The following is a 20,307-nucleotide window of genomic DNA, read 5'->3' on the forward strand; positions in this document are numbered from 1 at the left end:
TTTTACATCACTGGTTTGCTCCTGGTATCCATCCTGTAGCCAAACGAGTGACGAGTAACGACGACCTGTCCCATCTGCCAGAGCTTTAATGGCAAGCGACCTCGGGCCCTTCCCCCGGGTAGCCGAGCCTAGGTGTACCACCCCTTAGAGGGGCTCCAGATCTCGATTTCATTACCCTTCCTAGGGCTGAAGGGTACCCTTAATGTTCTGACCATCGTCGACCACCTTACGGGTTGGTTAGAGGTCTTGCGGGCCCGGCACACCACTGCTGCATTCGTTACTAAGGTGATGGTAACGGGAGTTTTTTCCACGTTTTGGGCCCCTTTCCATCATTGATTTGGATATCAGGTTTCCCATTTGGCTGAGACCATTTTGGCCGAGGTCCGTCGTTGTCTAGATATCGAGAAGAGCCTGCCCGCTCCTTACCAATCCCAGACCTCAGGAAAAGGTGAGAGGGCGAATAGGGAATTGAAAACTAGGTTAGGAATATTGTGGATGGAGACACATTTAAAGTGGCCACAGGTCCTCCCCACTGCTCTGTTACGACTGCGTTCCCCTCCTCGAGGGGACTTGAAGGTCTCCCCATATGAGTTACTGTTTGGTCACCCCCCACCCCCCCACGCCCCTCCGCCCACCCCCCCCGCACCCTGCTGGGGCGGTCCGAAGACCGGATCAGACTATCACTCTCATTGGAGGTGATGAAACCCTGGCCAAGTACCTGGTCTCCCTGCAGCAGGAATTGAACGCCCTCCAGTGAGATGCCATCAGCTGCCAAGCGGTACCCTGAGACGGTCAAGCCAGCGGTCGTGGACGGTTCTCCGAGCGAGTGACCTGCGGACGATGGGACTGACCCCACGGAGAATCAACAACACCACACTCAAATTCCTGCCCTAGGTCTCAGACGGTCCTCGACTGGATGGCCGATCTCGTGAGACTCAGGAGGCCTTCACCCGCCATTATCGGAATGACCTGTGATCCGGCGGAGGTTAGTTCACCCAAGACCAAAGGGGCCCTAGTACTAGACGACTGACCATCTTGTCTCCGTTCTGTCTCCTTCCTTTAGTAGATCAATCATTTTAAGTTTGGGCAGCGATGCGTCGATTACGTTACCGTATATGGCCCACTCCTAAGAACCGGTTCCGATTGGAGGCTGGAGTACAGGCAACGCAAGGGGATGGGGTAGGATTCTGGGCGTGCAGTGGAAGAGTTGCGGTCGAGTGGAACATGTAAATGCTTACAAATAAAGGTATCAGGTTCGGATGGCTCGGGGCTGTTCGTCACTCGTCCGCGCACCCCTCCCTCCCCCCGCCCCTGGGTGAAAGGGCGGGCAGCCACTTTCCGCCCTTTCCTGCCCTCTTGGCCCGCTCTCTTGAGTCCGTTCATTTCTACACCATTGTCACGAGACCCCCCTCATGCGATTGCGAGATCAGAGTCGTTTCTCTGATAAATTCCGTAACACTGCTGTAAGTGGATAACTACTGTACAGGGAACTGAATATCTAGAACGCCAAGAAGAGGTCATTTGGCATTTCTTGCCAGGCAGGTTTCAATGCCAGTGACAAGTTGGAGAGAAACACACATTTCCTTAACTGCCTTACGTAGCTGGAGAGCAGACAAAAACACATAAGGAAGAAAACAATCCTGATGGGGTGTAGAGGTCAGGGCAAATATCCCTCTAGGTGACTTGGGTCACTCACGTACTAGTGTCCATGGAAAGGAGCATATGAAATTCCCAAAAGGCCTGAAATGGCATTCTCTGCCTGAACGGTTTCAACACGGGCACCTTGAACCGGATGGAGAGAAGCAAACATTCTCTGCCGTTTGTTTCTTAACAAGCTTGAAGTAAAATCCAATAAGCCGAAGACTAGAGTCCTGGACAGGTCTGTGTTTAGACGGTGGGGCTAGCGTGAGAGTCACAGAGTTATGGCGAGGATTAAGTTAGAAGGTTAGGATTTGGGTTCGTGTTAGGTATTGGCTTAAATTTAAGAATAGTCCTAGAGTTGGCCCAGGGCTAGGGCAAGTGTTACTAGTGGGATTAAAGCTGGGTTTCATCTCTGGTTGGGATCACGCATAGAGATAGGGTTAGAGGAAGGGTTAGAGTATATGTGTTCAAGATAGTCTTTAGGCTAAGGGTAGGGGCAGTGATAGTTTTTGTCTTAGGTCAAGGTTTGAGCTTAGGTTAGGGTTAGTGTCAGGGGTAGGTATAGGGCTCAGGTTAGAGTTCGGATTAGGACGAGGTTTAGAGTTAATGTTAGATATCCCTTTTGGGGTCGGTCTGAGGGTTAGGGCTAGGGCCAGGGGTTCATCTGGCATTCGAGCTAGGGGTAGTCCCAGAGGTCACTCTGGCATAAGGACTAAGCCAGGGTTCTGCCTAGCATACGGCTAAGGCAACACCTGGGGGCTAGAGCCAGGGCTAGGGTACTGGCCAGGCCCAGTGTTATGGAGAGTAATCAATTTTGGGTTGTCTGGTCTCAGTGGGACTAAAGCTGGGCCGAAGGTTAGTTTTGCTTAGGATCACGCATAGAGATAGGGCACGGGTTGGGCATGGGTTATGGTAAAGTTTAGCATATATGTGTGAGATAGCATTTAGGCTAAGGGTAGGGGTAGTGATAGTGTTGGTCTTAGGTCAAGGTTTGGGCTTAGGTTAGGGTTAAGGATAGGGCTCTGGTTAGAGCTCGGATTAAGGTTAGGTTTAGGGTTAATGTTAGATATCCCTTTTAAGGTCGGTCTGAGGGTTTAGGGCTAGGGCCAGGGGTACATCTTGCATTCAAGCAAGGGGTAGGCTCAGAGGTCACTCTGGGGCTAGGACTATGCCAAGGTTACGGGGCTAGGGTAGAACCTAGGCCTAGAGTCAGCGTTAGGGTTCCGGCCAGAGCAGGCGTGAAGCTCGGTGTTACAGATAAGTCTTCAATCTTGGGTTGTCTGGTCTAAGCGATTCCGTGGGCCCTGAAGGCCTCACCTCCTTCTGAAATCCTTCTGGCAGTGTCCCCATCGAGCCTTTTCGCTAAAAACAAGGAAGTGGTTTCTTCCTGCCTCCTTCCACACAGTGAACCTGAGTCTCCTCTCTCCACTCTCTCCCCCTTCACCAAGAGCCCATTTGGCATTTTGTGGCCTAAGGTGATTCAACCCAAGTATCTTTACCGGAATGGAGTGAAACACATAGTCACTCAACGCTCTTATTTAGCAGGATGGGTGAAAGATGGCACACGCAGAACCCTAGACGCAGGAATGGATCTACACGGCAGAGCCGGGATCACTACTGTACGTGGATAACTACCGTACGGGGAACTAAATATCTGGAATGCCAAGAAGAGGTCATTTGGCATTTCTTGCCAGGCAGGTTTCACTGCAAGTAACTTCAGACAGGATGGAGAGAAACACACAGTTCCTCAACATTCTAATGTAAGCCTGAGAGAAAACAAAAACAGATATGGAAGAAAACAATCCTGATGGGGGGGGTAGAGGTCAGGGCCACTATCACTACGGTTACTCTCTTACTAGGGTACATGGAAAGGAACATTTGAAATTTCCAAAAGACCTCAAATGGCATTCTGTGTGAGAACGATTTCAACGCAAGCTCCTTGGACCGAAGGGAGAAAAACAGACATTCTCTGACGTTCGTTTCTTAGCAAGCTAGGAAAAAAAAATTTAAAAAGCCGAAGACTAGAATCCTCGCCAGGTCTGTGTTTCGATGCTAGGCCTAGGGTGAGGGTCACAGAGTTGTGGCTAGGATTAGGCTTGAAGCTTAGGATTTGGGTTCGTGTTAGGGATTGGCTTAAATTGAAGAGTATTGCTAGGGTTGGCCCAGGGCTGGGGCGAGTGCTAGGGCTGAGGATAAGATTAGGTTTCGAGTGAGGGTGAGAGTTTGGGTTAACATGAAGCCTAAAGTAAGAGGCGTCTATATGCTTAGAGTCAGGCTTAGAGTTAAGGGTATGGCTAGGGTTAAAGAGAGGGTTAGGGTTAGGATCACGGCAAGATTCAGATTGAGCGGTCAGGGTGAGTGTTAGGGTTAGGGTTAGGCTGAGGCCAAGGGCTGGGTTCAGGACAGATCCAATTTGCGTTAGGGTTAGAGGTAGCGTTAGGGCTAAGGCTGGGCTCTGATTTTAGAGTTAAAGCTATTGTTCAGGTAAGTGGTCTGGTCAAAGCTAGGCTTAGGGCTAGTTTCAGGATCCGGGATAGAGATAGGGTGGGGGTTTGGTTTGGTTTATGGCAATGTTCCGTGTCTGTGTTTAGGATAGCCCTGTAATCCAGTGTTAGGGTAGGGTTAGTGATAGTGTTTGTATTAGGTCAAGGTTTAGGCTTAGGTGGAGGGTTTGGGATTAGGGCTCAGGTTAGAGTTAGGATTAGGGCTAAGGTTACATATAACTTTTAAGGTCAGTAGTAGGTTACGGGTAAGGTCAGGGTCAGGCTTGGGACCGGGTTATCTCTAGGGTTAGAGTTAGAGCTAGCCTAACCAGAGCTATTTAGAGCTAGGATTAGTGTTATGGTTGCGGTTTGGTTTACGCTTACTGATTAGTGTGAGTGTTATTGTTAGAGTTAGGGTAAGGGCTAGGACTAGTGTCAGGACAGGTCTAACTAAGGTTCGAGTTAGAGCTAAGGGCTAAGCCTCGAGTTTAGAGTTCAGGTTATTGTTAAGGTTCGTGTTGGGACTAAAGCTGGGCCGAAGGCTATGTTTAGGATCACGCCTAGAGATGGGGTTAGGGTTGGGCATGTGTTATGGTAAGGTTTAAGATCACCTTTAGGCTAAGGGAAGGAGTTAAGCGATAGTGTTGATCTTAGGTCAAGGTTTGGGCTTAGGTTAGGCTTAGGGAGAGGGCTCCGGTTAGAGCTCGGATTGGGTTTAGGTCCTCATAGAGCTTCCTTGGTTAAAAAAATAAAAATAGAGAAGTGGTTTCCCCCTGCCTCTTTCCACTTGGTAAACCTGAGTTTCTGCCTTCCACTCTCTCCCACTTCACGAAGAGCCCATCTAGCATTTTGTGGCCTAGGTGATTCAACAGCAATGTCTTCACCAGAATGGAGTGGAACACACAGTCACTCAACTTTCTTTTTTAGCAGGATGGAAGAAAGATGGCACATGCAGAACTCTAGACTCATGAAGGGATGAACACCGCGGAGCTGGGATCAGTGTACTTACTTGCTGTATGTGGATAACTACTTTCCAGGGAACTGAATAGATAGAAGGCCAAGGAGAATTCATTTGGCCTTTCTTGCCAGGCAGGTTTCGATGTCAGTGACACCTTGACAGGATGGGAGAAAGCCCAGATTTCCTCAACTTCTTTTTTACATAGGAGGGGAGAAGACAAAGAACATATGCAGAAGAAAACACTCCTGAAGGGGTGTAGAGGGCAGGGCAAATATCCCCCTAGATGACTTGGTTGACTCTCTTACCAATGTCCGTGGAAAGGATCATATGAAATTTCCCAAAGGCCACAAAGGGCAGAACGGTTTCCCCTTCCCCTCTCTCGCTCAGCTCTTTCCTGCTCTCTCCTCTGTCTCCTCCCCCCTCCCCTCCCCCGCCCTAGAACCCCACTTTACCAGCGCTACCCCTCTTCCCCCTCCCCCTACTCTTCCCCCCACCAAACCCCCTCCTCACCCCCTCCCCCCTTCTCTCTTCCCCACCCACGCCCCATCCCAGTCCTCTTCTTGTCCCACCGCTACCCCTCATCCCCCTCTCCCCGTCCAGGGCCCTGCCACCTCTTTCCCATCCAAACCCTCCCCTCTCCCCGCCCTTCCCCCCCTCCCCCCTTGCACCCACAGCTACTTTCAAGTGTGGCCTCTGGAACCCCCGCTCTATTACAGGTAAACTACCTTTCGTCCATGACCTTTGCCTCTCCAACTCTCTCCTCCTCCTCGCCCTTTCAGAAACGTGGCTCTCTCCCGAAGACACGGTCTCCGCCGACGCTCTCTCCAGCGGAGGCCTCTCCTTCTCCCACTCCCCCAGACTCACCAGTAAGGGAGGAGGCGTCGGCTTCCTCCTCTCGCCCCGTTGCCGCTTCCGCACTATCCCTCCTCCCCCCTCCCTCTCCTTCCCCTCCTTCAAAGCCCATATCATTCGCCTCTACCACCGCCTCCAGATACTCGTCGCTGTCATCTCCCGCCCTCCCGGTCCCACCTCCGACTTCTTCAACCACCTTGACCCCTTTCTCACCTTCCTTCTCTCCTTCTCTCTGCCAACTCTGATCCTTGGAGGCTTCAACATCCATATGGATGTACCCGATCACTCCTCTGCCGCCCGCCTGCAATCCCTCCTCGACTCTGCCGACCTCCTCCTCCTCCTCCACCATACCGCGCCCACTCACCGACTCGGTCACACCCTCGATCTCGTCATCTCCTACCGCTGCACTATCTCCTCCCTCACCAACTCTGAAATCCCTCTCTCTGACCATAACCTTCTCACCTGCCTCATCTCTCACACTCCCTCCTCTTGCAAATCTTCGCTACTGCCCCACAGAGACCTCCGCTCTCTCGATCCCATCCGTCTTTCCAAAAGCATCTCTCCTCACCTTGTCGCCCTGTCCTCACTTCCCACTCTCGATGATCAGGTCTCCGCTCTCAACTCCACCCTCTCTACTCATCTCGACTCTCTCGCCCCCCTTTCCCTCCGCCGCTCTCGCTCCACTAACCCACAGCCCTGGGTCACCTCCTCTGTCCGCCTCCTACGCTCCTATGCTCGAGCTGCTGAGCGCTGCTGGAGAAAGTCCAAGCACCAAGCCGACCTCACACACTTCAAATTCATCCTTTCCTGCCTTAACTCTGCCCTCTCCTCCGCAAGGCAAAACCTCTTCTCCTCCCTCATCGACACCCATGCCCGTCACCCCCGCCGATTGTTCCGGCCCTTTAACTCTCTCCTTAGGCCCCCTGTTCCTCCCCCTCCCCCATCTCTCACCCCCAATGATCTGGCCTCCTATTTCCTCACCAAAATCAACACAATCAGGTCTGAGCTCCCCAAAGTCACCCCTCTGCCTCTCCCCTCCCCCCCACCAACCCTCTCCCCTACTTTCCCATCCATTCCTGCAGTATCCTCAGAGGAGATCTCCTCCCTCCTCCCAAGTGCCATTCCCTCCACCTGCGCCTCGGACCCCATTCCCTCTCACCTTATTAAAACCATCGCCCCTGCCCTCCTCCCCTCCTTAACTTCTATTTTTAACCACTCAATCTCCAATGGCTCCTTCCCCGCTGCCTTCAAACATGCCCACGTCTCCCCCATCCTAAAAAAACCCGCTCTTGACCCCACTTGCCCCTCCAGTTATCGCCCTATCTCCCTACTACCCTTCCTTTCCAAAATCCTAGAAGGAGTCCTCTACAATCGCTGTTTAGAATTCCTTAACTGCCATTCTCTCCTGGACCCCCTCCAATCCAGCTTCCGTCCCCTCCACTCTACCGAGACTGCTCTCTCGAAGGTCACCCATGACCTCCTTCTTGCCAAATCCAATGGCTCCTACTCCATTCTAATCCTCCTTGACCTCTCTGCTGCCTTTGACACTGTCGACCATCCCCTCCTCCTCCATACCTTATCTCACCTTGGCTTCATGGACTCCGTCCTCTCCTGGTTCTCCTCTTACCCTTCTGGCCGGTCATTCTCGGTCTCCTTCGCTGGCGCCTCCTCCCCCTCCCATCCTTTAACTGTTGGAGTTCCTCAAGGGTCAGTTCTTGGCCCTCTTCTGTTCTCCATTTACACTCACTCCCTCAGTGAACTCATTCGCTGTCTCACGGCTTTGACTACCATCTCTACGCAGATGACACGCAGATCTGCATCTCCGCCCCTGTCCTCTCCCCCTCTCTTCAGGCTCGCATCTCCTCCTGCCTCCGGGACGTCTCCACCTGGATGTCGGCCCGCCACCTAAAACTCAACATAAGCAAGACTGAGCTCCTCATCTTCCCTCCCAAACCCGGTCCTCTCCCAGACTTCTCTATCACCGTGGATGGCACGACCATCCTTCCCGTCTCTCGGGCCCGCAATCTCGGTGTCATCCTTGACTCGTCTCTCTCGTTCACCCCACACATCCTATCCGTTACCGAGACCTGCCAGTTTCACCTTTACAATATCGCCAAGATCTGCCCTTTCCTCTCCACCCAAACGGCTACCTTACTGCTACGGGCTCTCGTTATATCCCGGCTAGACTACTGTGTCAGCCTTCTCTCTGACCTCCCTTCCTCCTCTCTCGCCCCGCTCCAATCTATTCTTCACTCCGCTGCCCAGCTCATCTTCCTGCAGAAACGATCTGGGCATGTCACTCCCCTTCTTAAACAACTCCAGTGGTTGCCTATCAACCTCCGCTCCAAACAAAAACTTCTCACTCTAGGCTTCAAGGCTCTCCATCACCTGGCCCCTTCCTACCTCTCCTCCTTCCTCTCTTTCTACCGCCCACCCCGCACGCTCCGCTCCTCTGCCGCCCACCTCCTCACCATCCCTCGGTCTCGTCTATCCCACCGTCGACCCCTGGGCCACGTCCTCCCGCGGTCCTGGAACGCCCTCCTTCCTCACCTCCGCCAAACTGATTCTCTTCCCCTCTTCAAAACCCTACTTAAAACTCACCTCCTGCAAGAGGCCTTCCCAGACTGAGCTTCTCTTCTCCCTCTACTCCCTCTACCACCCCCCCCACCTCTCCGCAGCTAAACCCTCTTTTCCCCCTTTCTCCCTGCTCCTCCACCCCTCCCTTCCCATCCCCACAGCACTGTACTCATCCGCTCAACTGTATATATTTCCATTACCCTATTTATTTTGTTAATGAATTGTACATCGCCTTGATTCTATTTAGTTGCCATTGTTTTTACGAGATGCTCTTCCCCTTGATTCTATTTAATGCCATTGTTCTCGTCTGTCCGTCTCCCCCGATCAGACTGTAAGCCCGTCAAACGGCAGGGACTGTCTCTATTTGTTGCCGACTTGTTCATTCCAAGCGCTTAGTACAGTGCTCTGCACATAGTAAGCGCTCAATAAATACTATTGAATGAATGAATGAATGCATGAATGATCGGTTTCAACACAAGCTCCTTGGGTTGAAGGGAGAGAAACAGACATTCTCTGAAGTATGTTTCCTAGCAAGCTAGAAGAAAAATTAAATCTGCTGAAGACTAGAATCCTGGACAGGTCTGGGTTTAGACGGTAGGGCTAGCGTGAGGGTCAGAGTTCTGGCTAGGATTAGGTTGGAAGGTTAGGATTTGGGTTCTCATTAGGTACTGGCTTATATTTAGGGTTGGCCCAAGGTTAGAACGGGTGTTATGGCTAAAGATAAGATTAAGTTTAGAGTTAGGGGGAGAGTTTGGCTTAGCATTAGGCGTAAAGTTTCAGTGGTGGATATGGTATGGTTAGGGTCAGAGTTTAGGTCAGATTCGGCGCTAGGATTAAGCCTAGGATTAGGGTTAGGTTTATCGCAAGATGTAGGATCAGTCATTAGTGGGAGTGTTAAGCTTAGAGTTGGGCTGAGGGCAAGGGTGAGTTTCAGGACAGATCCAATTTGGGTGAGGGTTAGAGCTAGCATCTGGCCCAGGGCTGGGCCGAGATTTGATAGTAAGGGTTATCGTTAAGGTATATTGCCTACTTCAAATTAGGTCTCGAGCTAGGTTCAGGATCAGGCATACAGAGAGGGTGTGGGTTGGGTATGGTATACGGAAAAGTTCTGTATCTATGTTTATAATTGTAATAGCATTGTAATCTCCAACGCTCGGGTAGGGTTAGCGATAGTGTTTGAGTTAGGACAAGGTTTAGGCTTAGGTGTAGGGTCAGGGGATTGGGGTTGGGGATTAAGGCTCAGGTTGGAGTTAGGATTAGGGTTAGGTTTGGGGCTACAGTTACATGTAACTTTTAAGGTGAGAATTAAGTTAAGGGTCAGGTTTCGTTGGGGCGGGCGACGGCGTTCTCTCTAGGTTGAGAGAGAAGATGAGGGTATCGGTTAAGCTTCGGTTTAGGATTACAAATTCATGTGAGTGTTAAAGTTAAGGGTTAGGGTGAGGGTTTAGGACTAGTGTCAGGACAGGTTTGAGTCAGAGCTAGGGTTAAAATTAGGGCAAGGCCTCGAGTAAGAGTTCAGGTTGTTGTTAAGGATTGTAGTGGGGTTAAATTTGGGTCTGATCTATGTTTAGGATCACGCATAGAGTCTAGGGTTAGGGTTGGGCAGGCATTTAGAATACACGTTGAAGATAGCATTTAGACTAAGGCATCTTGGCTAAAGTAGCGATATTGTTGGTCTTAGGTCAAGGTTGGGGCTTAGGTTAGGGTTCGTGTCAGGGTTAGGAATAGTGCTCAGCTTAGAGCTCGAGTTCGGGGTCCGCTTTTAGGGTTAATGTTAGTTATAACCTTTTGGGGTCGGTCTGAAGGTTTCGGCTAGGGCCAGTGGGACACCTTGCATTCGAACTGGGGGTAGTCCAAGAGGTCCCTTTGGGGTTAGGACTAGGCCCAGGGATATGGCTAGCAATCAGGGTTAGGGTTCTGGCCAGGGCCAGCGTACTCAATCAAGGATCGTCTGGTTTTACGCTGTCGTATGTGTAGTTTCCTACCCCTAGGGATTCCATTGGCCCATCTCTCCCTGAAGTCCTCACGTCCTTCTGAAATCTCTCTGGAAGTGTCCCCATAGAGCCTTCGTGGTCAAAATAGAGAAGCGGTTTTCCCCTGCTTCTTTCAGATTCAGGATCGGGCATAGAGATAAGGATTGGGGTTGGGGTATGGTGTAAGCTAAAAGGTAAAGTTCATTATCTGTGTTTAGCATAGCACTGTCATGCAACGCTAGGGTAGGTAGTTAGCGATAGTGTTGGGGCTAGGTCAAGTTCAGTTTAGGGTTTAGGCTACGGGATTAGAGCTCAGGGTTAGCCTGTAGTGTGTGTGTTACATGTATACACTAAGGGTCAGTCTTAGGGTGAGGACTAGGGTCAGGTTAGGGTCGGACTTAGGGATCGGCTTACCTCTAGGGTTAGAGAGAAGATTAGGGTTACGGTTATGGTTGGGTTTAGGATTACTACTTAGTGTGAGTGTCAAAGTGTTAGTGTTACGGAGTCAGGACAGGTCTAATTAAGGTTCGAGTCAGAGCTGGGGTTGAGGATAGGGCTAAACCTCGAGTTAGTGATAAGGTCAGTAGTGAGTCTAAGGCTGGGCCCAAGGCTACGTTTAGGATCACGCATAGCGATAGGGTTAGGGTTCTGGTAAAGTTTAGCTTATATGTTTAAGATAGCATTTAGGCTAAGGGTAGGGGTAGCCATAGTGTTTGTCTTAGGTCCAGGTTTGGGCTTAGGTTAGGGTTAGTTGTGAGGGTTAGGGATAAGGGCTCCGGTTAGAGCTCGGATTAGGGTGAGGTTTAGGGTTAATGTTAGATATCCCTTTTCAGGGTCGGTCTGAGGGTTAGGGGCTAGGGCCAGGAGTACATATTGCATTCAAGCTAGGGGTAGTCCAAGAGGTCACTTTGGAGAGAGGACTACGCCAGGGCTGTGGCTAGCGAGTGGCTAAGGGCAAGAACCTAGGCCTAGAGTAAGCGTCAGGGCTGTGGCCAGACCACGTGTTAAGCCCAGTGTTACGGATTTTCCTCGATGTAGGGTTGTCTGGTCTTATGCTGCCGTGTAGGTTCCTTAACCCCAGCGATGCCGGGGGGCCAAGAAGACCTCACCTCCTTCTGAAATCCTTCTGGTAGTGTCCCCATCCAGCCTTTTCGGTAAAAAAACAAGGAATTGGTTTCCCCTTGCCTCCTTCCACGCAGTAACCCTGAGTCTCTTGCCCTGCACTCTCTCCCCCTTCACCAAGAGCTCATTTGGCATTCTGTGGCCTAGGTGATTCAACACCAGGGGTCTTTACCGGAATGGAGTGAAACACGCAATCACTCAACCTTCTTATCTAGCAGGATGGGAGAAAGACGGCACAAGCAGAACTCTAGACTCTTGAAGGGGTGCACACTGCAGAGCCGGGCTCAGTGTAGCTACCTGCTCCAAGGGTACTGTACTGTCCTGAATAGCTGGAATGCCAAGAAGCAGTCATTTGGCTTTTCACGCCAGGCAGGTTTCAAGCAAGTGACTTATGGCAGGATAGCGAGAAACACCCATTTCCTCGACTTTCGAACGTAGCCGGAGAGAAGACAAAAACAGAGAAGGAAGAAAACAATCCTGATGAGGTGCAGAACTCAGGCCCAATATCCCTCTAGATAAATGACTAGGGGGGGTTGGGGGGGGTCACTCTCTTACTAGTGTACATGGAAAGGATCATTTGAAATTTCCAAAAGGCCTTAAAGGATCTCCTGTGTGACAATGGTTTCAAGGCAAGCTCCTTGGACCCAGTGGAGGGAAACATATATTCTCCGGGCTTTCTTTGCGGCGTTCGTTTGTTGCTAGCCACTAGCAAAAGGGAATATCGCTGAAAACTGGGATCCTGGACGGGTCTGTGTTTAGATGGCGGGGCTAGCGTGAGGGTGACGCTAGAGTTACGGCTAGAATTAGGTTTGAGGTTAATAATAATGTTGGTATTTGTTAAGCGCTTACTATGTGCCAAGCACTGTTCTAAGCGCTGGGGTAGACAGAGGGGAATCAGGATGTCCCAGGTGGGGCTCACAGTCTTAATCCCCATTTTACAGATGAGGTAACTGAGGCACAGAGAAGTTAAGTGACTTGCCCACCAGTCACACAGCTGGCAAGTGGCAGAGCTGGGATTCGAACTCATGACCTCTGACTTCAAAGCCCGTGCTCTTTCCACTGAGCCACGCTGCTTCTCTCAGGTTGAGGATTTGGGCCCCGGTTAGGTGTTGGCTTAAATTTTAGGGTTAGGGTTTAGGTTGGCCAAGCGCTAGGACGAGTGTGAAGGCCTAAGGATGAGATTAGGTTTAGAGATTAGGTCAGAGTTTAGGTTAGCATTAAGCCTGAAGTAAGAGTTGTTGCTAGGCTTAGCTTCCAGTTTAGAGCTAGAATTAAGGCTAGAGTTATAGGGAGGTTTAGGTGGATGGGAAGCTTTAGGATTGTTAGATAGTGTGAGTGTTGGGCTGAGGGCAAGGACTAGTTTCAGGACAGGTCCAATTCGGGTTAGGGTTAGAGGTAAGGCGTGTAGGGCCGGGACTGGGCTGAGATTTTAGAGGCAGTGCTATTGTTAAGGCAAATTGTCTAGTTGAAGGTAGGCCTAGGGCTAAATTCAGGGTCAGGCATTGAGATAGGGTGAGGGTTGCCTATGGTTTAGGGTAAAGTTCAGTGTCTGTGTTTCGGATAACACTGTCATCCGATGGTTGGGTAGGGTTAGCGATAGTGTTTGTGATATTTCCAAGTTTAGGCTTAGGTTAGGGTTTGGGATTAGAGCTCTGGTTAGAGTTAGGATTAGGGTTGGGTTTAGGTCTAAGGTTACATATAACCTGATCGAGGAAAATGGACTCGATCAGAACATTAGATCTTGCAAGGCAAGAATCAGTGTAGGCGTATTGGGCTCTTCTACCGCTGTTGGATATTGAACTGATCATTTTAATTACTAGAGCCGTTCATATGGTATTTCATCCCAAACGGTGTTCACCGCAAGTGGCTCAGAGAGGAGTGAAACACACATGCCACTAACTTTTCATTACCCTGCCTTAGTAGAAAGTGATAAGCATAGAACACTAGATACTGAAGGGGCTGCCTACTGCAGTGGAAGGATCAAGGTAGACACAGCCTCTGTTCCTGTACTCTCCTGAGTTGAAATTTGCCGATGCTTAGAAATAGCATTCCGTGCCAGAGGGAGATTCAACCCAAGTGACTCTTAGCGATTGGAGAAAAATGCCCATTCAGTCAATACAGTGACACTCACTGGACCAGGTTAGAGGAAAAAGGACTCAAGCAGCAGAGCAGTAGACTCTCACCGGACTGTACACTGCAAGGCAAGAATCGGTGGAGATCCCTTCTGTTTCCCTACTGCCGTTGTAGATTGAATTTAGCATTTGAAATCACCAGAAGAGTTGATTTGCTATTTTGTTCCAAGCGGATTTCGACGTCCGTTGCTCTATAACACGACTGAAACCCAGAAACAACCAACTTTTCATTTACCATGCCTCCTGCACAGGATAGAAAGATAATGATACAAAAATGTCTAGATTCTTACTGGGCTGCATTAGTGCAGTGCCAGGATCACGGTAGACAACATCGGATTCTCTATTGCTAGTTTACATGGAACGGAAGAGTTGAGGTTTCGCGCATCTCCCACCCTACCATACCGTGCCAGAGCGGGATTCAGTCCAAGAAAGGCTCACAGATAGGAGAAAGCGCAAACGCACTCAACACAGTCACACGTGCTTCACAGGCTAGGAGAAAAAAGACTCAAGCAGTGCACTAGACTCTTGCCGTGCAAGAACCACAATCGGTGTACACACATATATATATCTATAAGATATAGATATATAGATCTTCTGTTTGTATACTGCTGCTCTTGTATTGAATTGATATAATAGTCAATTTAATTCTATATTGAATATGAGCCTCGTGCATCTCCCACCTAACATTTTGTGCCAGAGCCGGCGTCACCCCAAGTAATCCTTACAGACTGGAGCGTTTTCTCCTCTCAAGTCACTCAACCTATTAACTCCTAATGAGCAGGCGAGGTGAACTAGGACTCAAACGGACAACTTGCCCTCTGGTGGACGAATGAAGATTTCTTTCTTCTTTTGCTTTATTTTTTGTTGTCCATGGAACTGAGAAGTGGGGATTTCCAAATGAGTTCAATAGCATTTCGTACCAGACGGGATTCAACGCAAGTCGTTTTAACAAGACTGAGAACACACCTTACTTAAATCAACAGTCAACAATCAACAGTCTCATTAGTGAGATGAGCCTACTTGGTGAGAAGGAAAAAAATGACAAACGTATAACACTAGACACCTGAAGGGCTGCACACCGCGGGGCTAAGATCGGTGTGCATATGTTCTCTTTTTGTTGCTTTCCATAGGACCTGAAGAGTTGAAATTTCCTGAAGTCCCCTTCGTAAATAGCATTTCGAGCTAGAGTACTTTGATTGTAAGGGACGCTTACAGACTAGGGAAATGGCACTGTTACTTCAGCCAGCCTGCTTTCCTAGGAAGCTGGAAGGAAAAATGACTCACTCGGACGACTGCATTACTACTCAACTGAACACACAGTAGAGTAAGCAGTAAGGTAGCTATTTTCTGTTACTCTATCTCTTTTTAGACGGGGATTCACTATTTGAAATTTCTAGCCGAGTTACTTAGGACATTTCTGACCAAGCAGGTTTCAACGCAAGTGACTTTATCAGGATCGAGGGAAATACATATCCAATCGACTTGGTTAGCGTGCCTACTTAATAAGGATAGAAAGAAAATGATTCAACCCCAGAACTAGACTCTTGACAGTCTGTATCCTGCATAGAAAAGACCAGGGCAGACATCATCTTTTTCTGCACTTACTGCATCGCACGGTTACCGGCACTGCTGAAATTTCCCGAGGCTCCCAGGGAAGATCTCGTGCTGGAAGAGCTTTACCGCAAGTGACTTTTACAGAGTCACTAAAGGCCCATTAGTGACTAAAGGCTAGAGGCCCATCACTCGATACCTTCACAATTACTGTGCCAGCAAGAAGAAAAAGCAATCGTCTCTTTGCTGTGCTCTGCGCTGCCAAACTACACTCAGGGTAGAAACAGGCGTCTGTTTCTGAATTGCTGTGGCATAGCGAACTGAGCATTTGAAATGACAAGAGGAGCACATTTAGTATTTCATTCCAAACGGGTTTCAAAGCAAGTGGCTCTAATTAGATGAAAGCACACATTCCACCACCTTTGCATTTAAGGTGCCTATCTCACAAGGCCAGAAGGAAAAGGAGGTTTGCAGACCACTAGATTCCTCATAAGCTGCATACGGCAGGACAAGGCTCAAAAGTAGTCAGAATTTGTTTCTGTATTGTTCGTTAAATTTAGAACTGAGCGGGATTCAACGCAAGTGATTTTTATAGATTGGAGGAACCGCACAAGCCAGCTAACGCATTCACAAGCCAGAAGAAAAATTACTTATCCAAAGGACTAGAATCCTCCTGCGCTGTCAATTGCAAGGATCGACTCAGTGTGGCTAGCTACCGTTACAGTACTGCTAGAGTATGTGGAATTGAGCAATTGGGAATTTCGAGGTGTCTTCATAAAACATTTCGGGCCAAACTGGTTTCAACCCAAGTAGCTTGAATAGGATTGAGAGAAACCCATATTCAGTCCACCTGCGATTTCGTCTGCCTTCCTGGCAGGATAGCGAGGCCGTTTCTTTCTTATACCTACAAGAACACCTGATGGACTACCTGCTGCCGTGCAAGTATCAAGGTAGGCAGCCTCTGTTTCCGAAGAAGAGCACTAGACTGCTGCTGTGCCATACACTGTAAGGCAAATTCTATTTGATGCCTATTTTAAACCGATGTGGAAACTCCAAAAAGGAGTTTATTGAGTCTTTTGTGCCAGGCGCGTTTCGACGTACGTGGCTCTAATAAGATTGAAACAGACACCCAACTAACTTTTCAAATTACCGTGCTTATTTAACAGGATAGGAAAAAAAGAAATGATACATACAAAAAGCTGAACTCCTAACGGGCTGCATACCGCCGCAGGGCAAAGATCAACGCAGACAGCATGCATTCTTGAATTGCTATTTCACAATGGAGCGGGAGAATTGTTGAATTTGTTGAAGCTGTCAGTAAACATTTCGTGCTACAAGGGTTTCAACGCAAGTGACTCTTTTTCGAGAGCGGAGGAAACGCAAAATTCACTTGACACATTCCAGGTGACCAGAAACTGAAACGGGAAAAGGGACTCATGCGGAGCACTAGACTCTTGCTGGGCTGGAAAGCGCAGGACAAGAATCTGTGTCTCTAGCTTCTGTTTCTGTACTGTTGTTGGATGTTCACTAGATCGTTGGAAATGACAGGAGGAGATTCATTTGGTATTTCGTGCTAAACGGCTCTGAGAAGAGTGAAACACACCGTACATCCACCTTCTCATTAACCGTGCATATTTATCCAAAGAGAAAGAAGATGCAACAGAAGACTAGACTGCCTGCCGGGCTGCGTACTGCGGTGCGAGGCTCAAGGGAGACAGCCTCACGGTCTGTAAGTGTTATTTTACACGGAACCGAAGGGTGGAAGTTTCCTGCATCTCCAACATACCATTTCGTGCAGAACGGGATTCAATTCAAGTACCTCTCACAGACTGGAGCCTTTTCTCCACTCACCCCACTCAACCGATTCATACATAATGGGCAGGCTAGAAGAGACACGACTCAAACGGAGAACTTGCCCTTTTGGTGAACTGTATGCTACAGAGTCCAGAAGAATGAAGATATCTTCTGTTACTTTATTTTTGTTGCACATGGAACTGAGAAATTGGGATTTCAAAACGAGGTCATATAGCATTTCGTGTCAAACGGGATTTAACGCAAGTAGCTTTAACAAGACTGAGAGGAACACAGCCTACTTAAGTCAACAGTGTCAGTAGCACTCGCCGACTCGGTAAATTGGGAAGAAGAATGGTAAAGGTAGAACACTAGACTCCTGAAGGGCTGCACACTGCGATTCTAAGATCGGTGTGGATATCTTCTCTTTTTGTTATTTTACAAAAAGCGATGAAATTTCCCGAGGTTCCCGTCGTAAATAACATTTCGCGCTCGAGTGGTTTGATTGCAACGGAACGTTTCCAGACTAGGGAAATCGCCCGGTGATTTTACCCAGTCTGCATTTCCAAGAAGCTGGAAGTACAGTGAGGCATACAGAGGACTGGACTACTGATGAACTGAACGCCATAGAGCAAGTAGTTATGTAGCTATCTTCCGTTACTGTATTTCTTTGAACACATGGAACTTTGCAATGGAAATTTCCAAAATGTACACATAGGGCATTTCGGACCAAACGGGTTTCAGCGCAACTGGCTTTATTAAGACTAGGAGGAATACACAGTCAATCAACTTAGTTAACTTTTCTACTTAACAAGATAGAAAGGAAAGGATTCAGCCACAAAACTAGACTATTCATAGCCTACGGCCAGCAGTGGAAAGACCGATATAGACATCTTCTTTCTCTGTGTCACTAGGTCACGGTATGGTATGGACCCGGTTGAAATGTCCTGAATCCTCCCACATAGCATTTCGCACTTAGAAGGGCTTCAACACAGGTGACTTTTACAGATTAGAGAAAACTCCCGTTCACTCAACACATTCACACTTGACTTCACAGTCCAGAAGAAAAAAGGACTACTCTTTGTTGTGGCGTACACTGGAAAGCTAGAATCAGTGTACCTATCTTTTGTTTGTGAATCGTTGGTGTATATTGAACCGAGCATTGGAAATTATGAAGAAGAGCACCTTTCGTATTTCGTGCCAAAGGGTTTTCAACGCACGTGGCTCTGCTCGCGGTGAAATACACAGAGAACCAACTTTTCATGTGCCGTGACTACTTAAGAGGATCGAAAGAAAATGATTTACAGAACACAAGACTCTCAGATGGGCTGCATATTGCAGTGCAAGGATCTCGGTAGACAGCAACAGTTTCTGGATTATTACTCTGCATGGAACGGAAGAATTGTAGTTTCCTCATGAAAGAGTGGGATTCAATCCAGGTTGCTCTTGGAGATTCGAGAAAGCGCACATTGACTCGACCCATTCAAACATTTTGCAGGCTAGAAAAAAGGGACTCAAGCAGGTCTTGTTGTGCCGTTCACTGCAAAAATCAGAAACGGTGTTTCTGTACTGCCGTTGAACTCATCATATGAAATCAGAAGAGGAGCTCATTGGGTATTTTGGGCTCAACGAGTTTTAAGATGAAAAGACATATCCAACCATCTCTTCATTTTAAGTATAACAAGATAGCAAGAAAATGATACTTACACAAAACTAGCCTCTGTTACTCTATTGGTATTTTTCATGGAACTGAAGACTTGCAGTTTCCTGCATCTCCCACATATCATTTTGTGCCAGAGCGGGATTCATTCTAAGCAACCCTTATAGATTGGAGCGTTTGCTCCACTCGATCCACTCAACCTATTCATAACCTAATTAGTAGGCTAGAAGATATCGGACTCAAGCAGACAACGTGCCCCTTGTTGAGCTGTACAGATGTACAGAGCATGGAAGAATGAAGATGTCTTCTGTGACTTTATTTTAGTTGCACGTGGAACTGAGACTTTGGGGGAGGGGGGAGGATTTCAAGATGAGTTCATACAGCCCTTCGTGTCAAACGGGATTCCACGCACGTGGTTTTAACGAGACATAGGAACACCCCCTACTTAAATCAACGCTTTCAATTAAATCGCCTACTCGGTGGGATAAGGAAAAAAAAAAGCTATCAAGGTAGAACACTAGACCCCTGACTAGCCTCCTCCTGCACAGAACTGTGTAAAGATGGATAAAGAGCTGCTCTGTTGCTGTTATTCTTACACAGACCCTGTAGAGCTGAAATTTCCTGAAGGTCTCTCGCAAATAGCATTTCGCGCTAGAGTGGTTGAATCGCAAGTGACTTTTAACAGACTAGGGAGAGCGCACGGTTATTTCAACGATTCTGCTTTCTTAGTAAGCTGGAAGTCAAATGACTGCTTTACTGCTGAACTGATCTTTTTAGAGCAAGCAGTAATGTAGGTACCTATCTTCTGTCATTGAATTTCTTTTTTATAACGGGGATTCACTATTGAAATTTCTAGATGAGCGCATATGGCATTGCTGACCAAAGAGGTTTCCGTGCAAGTGGCTTTCTGAGGGTTGAGAGAACTACATATCCAATCAACTTGGTTAGCGTCTTTACTCAACAGGATGGAAAGAAAATGATTCAGCCGCAAACCTAGATTCTTGACAGCTTGCATGCTGCAGTGGAAAGACCAATGTAGACATCCCTTTTGTCTGGATTACTATGTGCCATGGTTTTGACCCTGTTTGAAATTTCCTGACCCTCCCATAAACCACTTGGGGCTGGAAAAGTTGGAATGGCAAGTGACTTGTACACATTAGAGAAAACACTGCTCAGGGGAAAAGAAAAAAAGGACACTAGACTCCTGCCGAGCTGTACACTACAAGGCCAGAACCTATGTAGATATCCTCTGTTTCTGTACGGCTCTTGTATATTGAACTGATCATTGGCAATTACAGGATGCAGTCATTTCATATTTCGTGCCAAACGGGTTTCAGGGGAAGTGGTTTTAATGGGATTGAAAAATACATCCTACCAACTTTTCATTTACGGTGCTTACCTTAACAAGGTTAGAAAGAAAATGGCCCAGGCAGAACTCTAGATTTCCGATGGGCTGCATACTGCAGGATCGAAAGTAGACAGCACGGGATTCTATATTGGTATTTTAATTTGGACCCGAGCATTATGTTCCACAGGAAGAGTCATTGTAAGTGACTTTCACTTAACT

At 48.2% G+C, this 20,307-nt stretch overlaps 1 long non-coding RNA gene across 1 annotated transcript in view; it reads left to right on the plus strand.

Moving 5' to 3' along the window:
* Positions 1-684: 684 nt before the first annotated feature.
* LOC103166600 overlaps positions 685-20,307 on the plus strand; it is a 35,077-nt gene continuing 15,454 nt past the window's right edge. The window contains exon 1 of the long non-coding RNA XR_003758005.2: positions 685-985. This is a non-coding gene — a long non-coding RNA (uncharacterized LOC103166600). The remainder of the gene's footprint in view (positions 986-20,307) is intronic.

This window comes from Ornithorhynchus anatinus, chromosome 3, assembly GCF_004115215.2.
Source record: "Ornithorhynchus anatinus isolate Pmale09 chromosome 3, mOrnAna1.pri.v4, whole genome shotgun sequence".
In the NCBI taxonomy this organism is placed as follows: Eukaryota; Metazoa; Chordata; class Mammalia; order Monotremata; family Ornithorhynchidae; genus Ornithorhynchus; species Ornithorhynchus anatinus.